At 36.8% G+C, this 12,912-nt stretch overlaps 1 long non-coding RNA gene across 1 annotated transcript in view; it reads right to left on the bottom strand.

Moving 5' to 3' along the window:
• LOC140849969 (uncharacterized) overlaps positions 1–12,912 on the bottom strand; it is a 111,684-nt gene that overhangs the window by 31,144 nt on the left and 67,628 nt on the right. The window contains exon 2 of the long non-coding RNA XR_012132488.1: positions 3,617–3,672. This is a non-coding gene — a long non-coding RNA (uncharacterized lncRNA). The remainder of the gene's footprint in view (positions 1–3,616; positions 3,673–12,912) is intronic.

Below are 12,912 nucleotides of genomic sequence, written 5' to 3'. Positions count from 1 at the left end.
TAAATGTTTATCAAGTTTGTCAATCTTTTCAAAGAATAAGCTCTTTGTTTCATTGATCTTTTTTATTGCTTTTTTAGTCTCTACTTCATTTATCTTTTCAAAAAAGCATTTTTTAGTTTCATTGATCTTTTGTCTTCAGTTTTTTGTTTTGTTTTGTATTTTAGTCTCTACTTCATTTATTACCACTCTAGTCTTTATAATTTCCTTCCATCTACTAACTTTGAGTTTCCTTTGTTCTTTCTCTAGTTCCTTTATGTGTCAAGTTAGATGTTTTATTTGAGATGCTTCTCACTTCTTATAGTATCTGTCTCTGTATAAACTTTCCTCTTAGGACTGCTGTCCATGTATTCCAATGATTTTGAACTCTTTTTCTTTCTACTTTCATTATTCTCCAAGATTTATTTTTAATTTTTTTGTTTTTGTGATTAACCATTGGTTACTTAGTAGCATGCTGTTTAGCCTTGACATATGTGTGCTTTTTCCATTTTTTTCCTTGTAGTTGATTTCCAGTGTCATACCACTGTGGTCAGAAAGGTGCTTGATATGATTTCAGTCTCCTTAAACTTATTGAGACTTGCTTTATGGTGCAACATGTGATCTGTTCTGGAGAATGTTCCATGTGTACTTGAAAAGAATGTGTATTTTACTGTTTTGGGATGTAATATTCTGTATATATCTGTTAATTCTATTTAGTCTATATGTCGTTTTAATTCACTTTTTCCTTGTTGATTTTCTGACTGAATGATGTATCCATTGAGGTAAGTAGGGTGTTATAGTCCCCTACTATTATTGTAATACTGTCAATCTCTCCCTTTATGTCTTCTAATATTTGCTTTATAAATTTAGGTGCTCCTTTGTTGGGTGCACAGGTATTTATAATTGTTGTATCTTCTTCATGGATTATGCTGTTAATCATAAAATTTCCATTTTGTCTCTCCTTATAGTCTTTGTTGTAAAGTCTGTTTTGTCTGATATAAGTATTGGAATGCCAGCTTTATTTTTTCATTCCTATTTGTATGGAATATCTTTCCATCCCTTCAGTTTCAGCCTCTGTGTGTACTTAGGTGAGTCTCTTGTATGCAGCAAATAGATGAATCTGGTTTTTATATCCATTCAATCACTTTGTGTCTTTTGATTGGAGCATGTAAGTACTTATTGATAGGTATGTATTTATTCTCATTTTGTTTAATTTTTCTGGTTCTTCTCTGATCCTTTCTTCCTTTCTTGTTCTCTTTCTTGTGTGTCATGACTTTCTTTAGTGTTATGATTGAATTGCCTTCTCTTTTTTGTGTGTGTAACTATTATAGGTTTTAGGTTTGTGGTTACCATGGGGATCATATATGATATCCTACATGTATAGGAATCTGTGTTAAGTTGGTCATTTAAGTTCGAACACATTTTAATAGTGCTACATTTTTTACTACTATTCCTTCACATTTTATGCATTTTATCTTCTTTTATAATTTTTTATTTAGTGATTCCCTTAACTAATTTATAGATGTGAAAATTTTTTTTTTACTATTTTTGTCCTTTTGATATTCATACTAGCTTTAAGTTATTGATCTACTACCTCTGCAATATGTTTGCTTTTACTAGGGAATTTTATTTCTTTCATAATTTTCTTGTTTCTATTAGGACTTTTTCTTTTCCTTTAAAGAAGCCCCTTTAACATTTCTTTTAAAGCCAGTGCCATGGTATTGAACTCTTCTAACTTATGTTTACCTGTGAAGCTCTTTATCTCTCCTTCCATTCTGAATGATAACCTTGTTGGGTAGAGTATTCTTGGTTGTAGATTGTTTTTTTTTTTTTCCTTTCAGAACTTTGACTATATTATACCACTCTCTTCTGGCCTGCAGAGAGTCTGCTGAAAAATCAGTTGATAGCCTTTTGAGGTTTCCCTTATATGTAATGTGGGGTTTTTTGCTACTTTTAAGATTCTCTCTTTATCTTTAATCTTTGACATCTTACTCTTAAGTGGATGCTGATGGATTCCATGCTGGTAGAGAGACAGCAAGCTCAGGTGTGGTCTCCAAGGAAGTCCCACCTCTGCAGCTACTAGCTCCAGGTCATGGTTTAGCAGCAGCTCAGGTGTGCTCTCCATGGGTCACCAGTGGCAGCCTCCATACTTGCAGAGCATCTGTAGGCCAAGGCATGCTTTCAGGAATTCAGTCACCAGCTCTGCACCCAAGTTGCAGCTGCTTGCAGGCCTAAGTGCAGCCTTTGCATAAGCCCTGCCTCTTTGGCTACTGGCTTTGTGTTTGTGCTGCAGCAGTGCATTAGGCACATAGCACCAACTGGCTCTGTGGAATCCCTGCCTTTGCAGCAGCTACTGGGTTGGTGCCCATGGTGCATTGGCGGCCAGGGATCCCTCTCCAGGGTTCTATGGCAACTGGTTCAATGCCATTGGGGCAGCTGTGGCCTGAATGCTCTCTCTTACCCATACATATGGGTGGGGCTGGGGAACAGGGGCAGGGAAGCTTCCCAGACTAAGTCTGAAATTGATATGTACATCCTGACCCTGTTCCCTGCATCACCATCAGTGTGGGAAGTGAGTGCAAACAATGGTGCTCACCAGACCTCCCAACCTAGAAAGAGTTTCAGCTGTCCCCTGCTAAACCACAGGTGCTTTAGTTCTAATGATCAGACTTTTTTTTCACTTTTAGTCTACATGTACTTTTTTTTTTTTGAGAGGGCATCTCTCATATTTTTTGATCAAATGGTTGTTAACAACAAAAAAATTCTGTATAGGGGAGTCAATGCTCAATGCACAATCATTAATCCACCCCAAGCCTAATTCTCATCAGTCTCCAATCTTCTGAAGCATAACGAACAAGTTCTTACATGGTGAACAAATTCTTACACAGTGAATAAGTTCTTACATGGTGAACAGTACAAGGGCAGTCATCACAGAAACTTCCGGTTTTGATCACACATTATGAACTATAAACAATCAGGTCAAATATGAATATTTGTTTGATTTTTATACTTGATTTATATGTGGATCCCACATTTCTCCCTTTATTATTATTATTATTATTATTTTTAATAAAATGCTGAAGTGGTAGGTAGATGCAAGATAAAGGTAGAAAACATAGTTTGTAAGAGTGTTGTAAGAGAGCAAATGTAGATGATCAGGTACATGTACTTTAAAATGTGAATTTTTTCCTATGCCTCAGGGCAGGTAATCTATATCCTGGTCTCTCAGCAATATCCTTCCCTAAGGTGGGTCATTGTGCTGGGGGTGGGGTTCCCTCTATTTCCTTGTCTCCATCTCTCTTGCCATTTTTAGGTGATCCTTCTATCCCTCATTGTGCAGAAGGTGTTCACTCAGTCGTTAGTTCTTTCTCAAGATGAATTGGTCTATGTGTAGGTGTAGATTTGGTGTGAAGGCAGGAGAAAGGTGGGTTCAAGTTCTCTCTATACTGCTATCATCCCATAAGTCCTGGTTATTTAATTTTTTTAGAGGTGTCTGAATCTTCATATGCAGGAGCAGGGGGCTAGGTCATCTAATCTCTAGGTGCAGTGTCATAATAGAAAGAAATGGAGTGGAGTTCATAAAAATCAGTTTTCATGATGCCATGCATCAGAATTTGATGAACTAACAGAATCTACTTACTGTTTCTTCTACTTCCTCTGTGCATCCAGTGCCAAATCTGCACTCTTGCTTTGCATCTTTTGAACAAAGAACATAAAGAGAACATTTTGTCAGTGTTTGAGAAAAGTACTTCTTTGGGTTCTATCCTTTTCTCCTTTAGCTCTTCTTTGGTTTGTTGGTTTATTTCCATCCCCAGCCAGTTTCCCTTCTCTATTTATTCCAACATAAATAGAAAGAGAACTCCTAAACACATATTCTCATGTTCTCTCTTCCCTCTACATAAAAGATCTGAAGTAGCAGGCTGTGGACGGTGAATAGTAAGTGGTTATGCTCATCAGCATGCACACTCGTGTGCCTCTTCGGCTCTTTACACGCTGAATGCTGCTCATCACAAGGGCATTGAGTGAGCTCATGAAAGTCGATGGAAGCAGGCAACATCAACCCTCTTGCTTCCAGTTCCCTCCTCTGCTGCAGTGAGCCACATTTTCCTGCTGCACTTGAGAGAATTGGTTTTTATTGGCTAAAATTGCTCTTTGCTTCAGAGCTCACAAAACTGCCTTAGGAAAAAAAATGTGGTTTGTGTTTCTCTTTTATGCAGCTTTTTGAATAGCCAACCATGACAGGTTTTCTTTAACTTTAATTTTTTGAGGGGAGCTAGTTAAAATTGTTTATTTCTATATAGGTACTAGAAAATTACATGTTATCTAAAAAATAAAGGAAAGAAATGAATAGAAAAGAGAACCTTCATAAGTGCATTTATTAACAGTGGCAGCTTCCAACCCCTTAGAATATATCCATTATTGATTGGCATGGCATCAATTTTAAATACCCAGAAAAAGATAAGGAGACAAGAAGGCCTTGTGATCCAATTAAGTTTTGCAGATGAGAGAGAAGAGTAATATAAATAACAAATCCATTTGATTGCAGGGGACCTTTCCCAGCTGAAGAAGTCAAGTATTTCAAAACATCTAAAGCTCCCTCCTGGCAGAAAGTTGCTTAGTGAAAGATGCTGACTCATTTCGGTGAATGATGATATTGTAAGCTGCATTAGTTTGCTTATTGTATAACAATTCATAATCAAAAAAGAAAGGAAGGAGAGAAGGGAGGAGAGGAAAGCAGACTTGGAAGTGAAGGAAGGCTATATGCCTGAGCCAGAGTAACTTAGAAGCCTGCAGCAGAGCCACTATGTATGCTATTTCCATATTCCTCATGTAAAACACGGGTTATGAAAATAGGATTTCATTCACCAGGATGAATATGCAGAACATCAGAAAAGCAATAACTGCATTGAAAGCCATTGCTATGGATGAAAGCTTCTAATCCAGCTCTCATATTTTTTTCACTGGGATTCGTTGACACCTAAATGAAAACCTATTCAGTAGAAACTGTTAACATTTATGTATCCTGAAAAGTAAAAACATGGGTATCATAATCTTGGTTTCTAAAATAATTTGTATCCATGAAGGGACATAAGTCCAAAATAATAAACAAAGAAGATCAGCACCAAAAATATTATGGTCTAGACACCTTGACCTATTTCTTAAACTTGGTTCACTTATATTATTCACCCATGTGTGCTATTAATATTCATTAGCCCTTACTTTGTGCCGCGAATTGTTTTAGTGTTGCTTAGTGTACAGTGTTGAATAAGACATGTCTCTGTCCTCTTTGAGCTTATGTGCTAGTGGAGGCAGACAAAAAGTAACTAGCAAATACAATAGTATAACAGTTGGTCAGGGTTCAGTGTATTTGAGGAAAACACTCTATAGGTATTTCAAGTAGAAGAGGTTTGAAACAGAGATTTCATAGAGAAATGCTACACAGTAGGCTGATAGGCTAAAGAAATGAAAATCAGAGTGTTCTTATGTTCAGCAGCCCTCCACTGTTGCTCACTGCCCTGCGGAAGCTAGCTTTGCACCACTACTGCCTAATACATTCTTGAAAATAGAGAGTATACACTGAAACACAAAGTTCAGTCTTTTCAACATCGTCTTGGCATTCTCATCTCTACAACCAGGCTTGTCAACAAAAGCAGCAAGGAGATAGCCTATACCCCACTTCTGCATTCCAGATGTCACATAACACTTAGTTTAATCTAGAATCCTACTGCAAAAGAGTCCAGGAAGTATATATTTTAGCTTCCCAGACTTTATGGTATAGGAAGACAACAGAGGGAAGGTTGAATGGGTGCTCAGTGGACTAATACACAAAATCTTTGACATTGCAGGTTGAGGTGAATGGCATACAGGAGTAACGTAAGTGAATAAAATGTCAATACTAGGAGCTTACTGTGAAAGTCTCTTAAGAAAGTGTTCTTTGAGAAGCTGATATTTGATCAAAGAGCTGAAGAAAGGTGCAAGTTGGTTATTGAAGAGCTTGGTGAAAGGGCTACAAAATAATGAGCCAAAGCAGAGACACTGTGTGGGAAAGGGCATGTCTGAGGAAGAGAAAGAAATCAAGTGTGGCACAAGCACAGTGAAGTGGAGAGTATGGTACAGAAGTACAAAATGAAGAGGGGAAGATAGAAGTAAAATGTATCTTATGAGCCATAAAAGAACAATTAACAACTATTGAAAAGTTTCAAGCAGGATAGCAAAATGATCTCGTTTACTTCCTAAATAGACAACTACTTTAAGTGCTGTATAAAACACGGAATTGAGATGCTTCAGTAACAGAAGCTGTAAAACAAGTTAAGGGCCTATGTGATGGTCTGTTATGGCTTAAACTATCAGGCATGATAGGTTAGCTAGAGGAAAACAATGATATTTGAGGTGTAACAGAGTGAAACTGACAGAAAATGATGAGGTATTCCATGGAACAAGGCAGGAGTGTTGGAAAGGGAGGATCAAAGTATGGCTGCAAAAATGCACTCCACTTTCCTGTCTGTTCCACATTGTTGCCCCTGACCTTTGGCTTGCTTTCTTTTTTTCCTGCACTCACCTCTTAAACCTGACAGCTGTTCTTTCTCCTTTAATTTTGACTGGTTCTCCTTCAGGACTATAGTTGTACTTACCCTTTGGATTGAGATTGTTTCTAATTCACTGCAATTAAACCTAGTTCAGTCCAGCCTTATCCATCCCTCTGTGAACCCATGTGAACAGCCATTTTGTCCAAAAGGCATTTGTATTTGAAAGCTGATGCCTTTGGGGGACAGTGGTAATTGCGCGTTTTGAATGCTGTTTCTAAGTTTCCTAATTCTCAAAGAGCATAGGTTTCAGAAATAAGTACAATTTATAAAACATTTGTTTATTAAAATCTTTTTACTATAAGATGTTTGGCCAGTAAATGTATTGCCTTACGGTTACTTGATATGGAGGTGGGTGAGCAAGGACTTCTATCCTGCTGTTCCCAAACTGACAACAAAAATGTTTATGACCAATCTCAATATCGCTGCTCAGTTCGCTGGAGGGAAAGAACATAACTGTAGTTTAAAAACAGAATTTGAGGAATTTTTGTTGGTTACTCAGTCAGTCTAGTTTGCTGGTCAGGCTGTGACAAGAAAACAACTTAAAAAAATACTGACAGGAAAGACAAGAGACTCCAGGTCACCAAAAACACTCTTAGATGACAGAATAAATCACAGGCACAAGCAAACACTGCAGAAATAAAGGTGATAGCAAAGTTGAGAAAAACAGATGTTATGTTGACCTCAGTTCATTGGAATCAAATAACTAATTTGCTTACCATCGTCTAGTACTTTGAAATGGTCCCTGAGGAAGCCAGGAGTGGCAGTGAATATGTAAACCAGGTACTTTCAGATTTTAGTGAGGTACAGTTTGCAAGAACAAAAGCAGTCCCTGCTGGAATGCAAAGAAGACAGTACTGCAATAACATTAGCATAATGCATGGTCCCAGATGACAGTATTCCTAGGCAGCAAACTGAAATATGGGGAAATAACCACCTTCATTTTCTCTTCATTTCACTGCATGATTGAAACACACAGCTACTGATAACTCAGCTGACAGGCTGGAAGGACCTTCCAGCACAGTGGGGCTAGGTTCCAGCAGCATCAGTAATACATGCAATTCAGAAATAAAAAGCTCAGGTTCTGAGCTGACACTTAAGAAGGCCCACATTCTCACACTCAAACCCATAGAAGTTTCAGTAGGCTGGTCATCGTCTTCAGGCCTAAAAACCATATTAAATTAATTACATGTCAAAGGCTAAAAGTCCAATGTCTGGGCTTTTGTGATCTTGGTCCTATTCCTGGTCCTATTCCTTTAACTTTGTAAGTCTAAATTCCCTGTTTTGTGAAAGTGATATATATATAATTCGATGAACAAAAGATTAAATGATACAGTATGTGTAGAGGTTCTTGCTACATCGTAGGCACTCAGTAAATTTTAGTTCCATTCTGACTTGGGAGCAAACACAACTTGGGGCTAAGGAACATGAGTTTTAGAGTTAAAACAACCAGCTTACTGGGGTCAGAACAAAGGCAAGCTGTTTGAGGTATTTATCCTTAGTCTCTTGAGAAGTAATTATAACTTCTGAGCTATTATAACATATAAATATTTTAAGATTAGGTAAGCTATTCTATAAAGGACACTTAGCATTGTACCTGAATAAATATTCAATGAATTTTCGTTAGAGTAGTGAATGAAGGAATGATATTAATACTTTAATTGGAATTCATATACTAGCTATTTGGAACATTTTGATCAGTTCACCTCAATATGTATAAAAGAAGCATTCAGAGACTTTGTTAAAAATTAAGATTCTTGGATCCCCATCAAAGGAGTCTTTATTAGGTCTGTGGTGAGGCCCAGGAATCTGCATTTTTAAAAACCTCACAGTTGATTATAGTGCAGGTGGATAAAATCAGATTTTTAAAATAAAAATCAGAACCAAGATGTTTCCTGGCTCTAGGATTCTCTGCTTCATTTTCATCCCCACAAACTTTGTCAAAAAGCCTCCTGCTAAATTTGAGATTTCTTTGTTCTCAAAATAATTCCACTATTTTATACACACACACACTCAGCCAAACAGTATCATAGAAATTCCTATATTGATATCTTTTATATTAGCGATTATAATAATAGATTTTGAAAGAAGGGAGAGTGACTATGATGGAGGGCTACCATGTCATAAAATTCCTGGGAGCATCATTCACATTGGTCGGTTAGTTCAGCCTCTGATGCACAGTGTCTAAATGATTTTCTCAGAGTCACAGAGAAGAAACGAGACTTAAACAAATATCTCAAGACTCCTAACATCATCACACTTATCTGCCTTCAAAAATACAAATCTAATTCTCTAAACGTTTGTGAGCAACCTGATGCTTGATATCATGCCTATTCATCTTTGTGTCTCCAGAACTAGCCGGGTTTGTGGTTGGAATGAAGGAAAGTAACTTCAGGAATATTTCTTATCCCTTTTAAATATCCTCAAATTTCTTCCATAGAGAAAGACAGAAAACTGGTAATTCTAAATTACAGTCAAAGCACAGAGATAAACACCAATCATTTCACAAACAGAGCATAAAGAATGCCATCACTCTAATAACAGATCTGCTTCATTCCTTGTATATTTTTTTGTGAAGTCTTTCTGTGAATAAACCTTGCTCTCAGAGGAGCACATCCCATTAGCCGGTGAGGGTGAGAAGAATGAGAGCAATCAGTGCTGTATGAAGAGTGGCTTGGTTCACAGCCTCAGACTGGCACATTCTCAGTTTTTCCTAATGGTGCCTTTTGGGAAAAGTGCCTTCCTTTTGTATAGAAACAGGAGTACATTCCATTTCACCCATGGTTTCACTTCTAGAAATAATGGGAAGATGTCGAAAAAATAGACCTTAAGATCTGTTTAACTGGTAGTATGAAAAGAAAGTCAGATTCTATAATTCAGTTCCTGTAGCTGAATTCAGAGTAATCTCCAGCATCCACAGTTATTAGAAGCAAAGTTTTAACTTGCTGTCAATAAGAATGAATGAATAAATCACAGTAAATCTACACCCAAGCACACATCTTTAGAATATTACTTTATGGTATTCATGAGAATGTGCCTCTCAAATCTCCAGCTGAGAAAGCGTGCCTGGCCAAGGGCTCCAGCTACAACCTCTGAACCCTGTGTAGTGTTTGTGCGGAGGCTACGTTTCTCACGGTTGCTCTTGGCCAGTGACTGCATGTGGCAAAGATGCTATTGTAGGCCCTACCTGGGGGAGCTGCTGGCCTTTGTTGGGTGACTTTGGCTCAAGAAATCCCCAGTGGTCTTGCCAAAATTTCCTTAGAACTGCACTGTAGTCTAAGATGCTTTCATCCAAACTTCCTTCCTCCATTCTCTTTCTCCATCTGGATCAGACTTGCAAGACAGTCTGATGGTTCTCAGCCACTCCTGGCTCCCGCCCCATTTTCTCTCACAATTTTTTTTTCTATAAGTTTCTTGATATTTCATTTTTCTACCTTGATTGTTGCTTATTATAGAACATATACTAACATAAACTATTTCTTTATATTTTTCAATTAAATTATTCATTAATTTATTAATGAGAGTTATAAGATCTAAATAGCTAGAATAAGAGTGTGGTTTTAGTTGAGGCAACGACCAAAGAAGTTTAATTTTGTTCTAAGTTTTAGATCTGCCTCCTCTGTGCAAATAATTTGATAAGTTGCCCACATCTACCTCCACTTATGGGAAGAGTACTGTAGAATTTAGGGGTAAAGTTCAAGTTAGTAATAAGGAATAATTTTGCATAGTTTTCTCTCTGCACATGTAAGTCCCACCAGTTACCCGATGGCAAAGTTTTAAATAGATTTATTTCAAGGGAGTCCCATAAAGATGGTACTGTTCATCTAGAGAGTTGTGTCAATGAGTGTGACACTAATTCGCAAGCATCTTTTGATTAATGAATGATGTTTGACAACACTGTTCAGGAGGGAGGTAGTATCAGAAAAGAAAGCTGATAGAGCATTTGAGTATTTAGTGTCTTGAGTCCTGGATGAATACTATAACTCTAATGAAGTTATTTCTAAAAATATTTAACAATAAAATGTATAAATGTTAGAGTATAGCTTGATGAATTTTGGCGTATGTATACACTCATGTAACCCTTACCCAGATCATGATATCAAACATCCTACTTTTTTCCCCTTCACTTATTTCACCCATCTCTTCAACCCTCTCTGCCATGGCAACCACCATTCTGTTCTTAGTATTTGTAGATCATTTCAGTATTGTTTGTTTGTTCATTTGTTTTTGATTTTGAGAATCCACATATAAGTAAAATCATAGGTATTTGTCTTTCTCTATCTGACTTGTTTCATTTAGCATGATACCCCCTAGGTCCATTCATGTTGTTTCAAATGGCAGAATGCTATTTCTCACAATGGCTGAATAATTTTCCATTGTATATATATGGACCTCATCTTTTTAATCCACTCATCTATTGATGGATATTTAGGTTGCTTCCATTATCTTGGCTATTATAAATAGTTCTGTGATAAATATAGGAGTGCATATATCTTTTTAGATTAGTGGTTTTGTTTACTTTGCATATATTTACAGAATTGGAATTGTTGGGTTGTGTGGTATTTCTATTTTAATTTTTTGAGAAACCTCTATACTGCTTTCCATAGTGGCTGCGCCAATTTGCAGACCCACCAGCAGTATGCCAGGGTTCCCTTTTCTCCACATCCTCACAAAAACTTGAATTTCCTACTTGTTGATCTTAGCCACTATGATGAGTGTGAAATGATATCTCATTGTGGTTTTGGTTTGTATTTTCCTGCTCATTAGTGATGTTGAGCATTATTTCATGTGTCTCTGGGCCATCTGTATGTCTTTGGAAAAATGTCTATTCAGGATCTCTGCACATTTTTTAATCAGATTAATTTAGGTGTTGAGCTGTATGAAGTATTTATATATTTATGATATTAGCCCCTTATCAGATGTATCATTTGCCAATATATTCTTCCATACATTAGATTTCCTTTTTGTTTTGTTGATGGTTTCCTTTACTGTGTAGAAGGTTTTAGTTTGTTGTACTCCCACTTGTTTATTTTTTCTGTTATTCCCCTTGCCTGTGGAGAAATGCCAAGAAAAAAAATTACTAGTGTTGATGTTCAAGAGTGTCCTGCCCATGTTTTCTCCTTGGAGTTTTATGGTTTCATGTTTTTAATATATTTTGGGTTTATTTTTGAGTATGGTATAAGAGAGTGACCCAGTTTTACTCTTTTGCATGTAGCTGTCCAGTTTTCCCAACCCCATTTATTGAAAAGACTGCCTTTCCCCCTTATGTATTCTCTTCTCCTTTGTCATAAATTAACTGGCCATATAAGTGTGGGTTTATTTCTGTGCCCTCTACTCTTTTCCCTCGGTCTAGGGTCATACTGTTTTAATTACTGGGCCTTTGTAGTATACTTTGAAATCAGAGAGCAAGATACCCCAGCTTTGTTATTTTTTCTCAAGATAGGTTGGGCTATTCAGGGACATTTGTGGTTCCATACAAATTTTAGGATTATTTGCTCTAGTTCAGTGAAAAATACCATTGGTATTTTGATGGGGATTGCATTGAATCAGTAGATTGCTTTGTGCAGTATGGCCACTTTAACAACATTAATTCTTCCTATCCATGAGCATAGAATAGCTTTCCATTTATTTATTTTCTTCAATTAATTTCATCAATGTCTTATTGTTTTCAGAGTACAAGTCTTTCTCCTCCTTGGCTAGATATATTCTGAGGTATTTTATTCTTTTTGGTGCAACTAGATACAGAATTGTGTCTATAATTTCTCTTTTTGTTAGTTCATCATTTGTATATAGAAATGCAATACCTATCTGTGTGCTGATTTTGCATCCTGTGATTTTACTGAATTCATTTACTCTAGTCATTTTTTGGTGGAGTCTTTAGGGTTTTCTATATATTGTACATCACTGGCAATAATGATTAATTTATTTATCTTACCTGATTGTGATGGCTAGGATTTCCAGTACTATGTTCAGTGAAAGTGGTAACAGTGGGCATTTTAGTTTTGTTCTTGATCTTAAAGCAAAAGCTTTCATCTTTTTGCCATTGACAATGATGTTAGCTGTATGTTTGTCATATATGGCCTTTACTATGTTGAGGTATGTTCCCCCTATACCCACCATTATGAGAATTTCCCACAGAGATATAAAAGAAAAGCCTTCCTCCAAATTGTGAGGGAACCAGCAGGCCAAAGAAATGATTCAGACAAGTCTAGCTTGATGAGTAAATATTGTATTAAGGGGTTACTTACAGAGTGGTGGACAACATTCAGGCAGCTGGTCTACTAAAGACTCTATCCCACACCCATCAAGCTAGTTTTTTTTTCTAATTCATTTTGTTATCATTAATCTACAA

The sequence above is a fragment of the Manis javanica genome, chromosome 1 (assembly GCF_040802235.1).
Source record: "Manis javanica isolate MJ-LG chromosome 1, MJ_LKY, whole genome shotgun sequence".
In the NCBI taxonomy this organism is placed as follows: Eukaryota; Metazoa; Chordata; class Mammalia; order Pholidota; family Manidae; genus Manis; species Manis javanica.
Note: the sequence above shows the minus strand (reverse complement) of the source record. Positions and strands in the feature narration are given on the sequence as shown.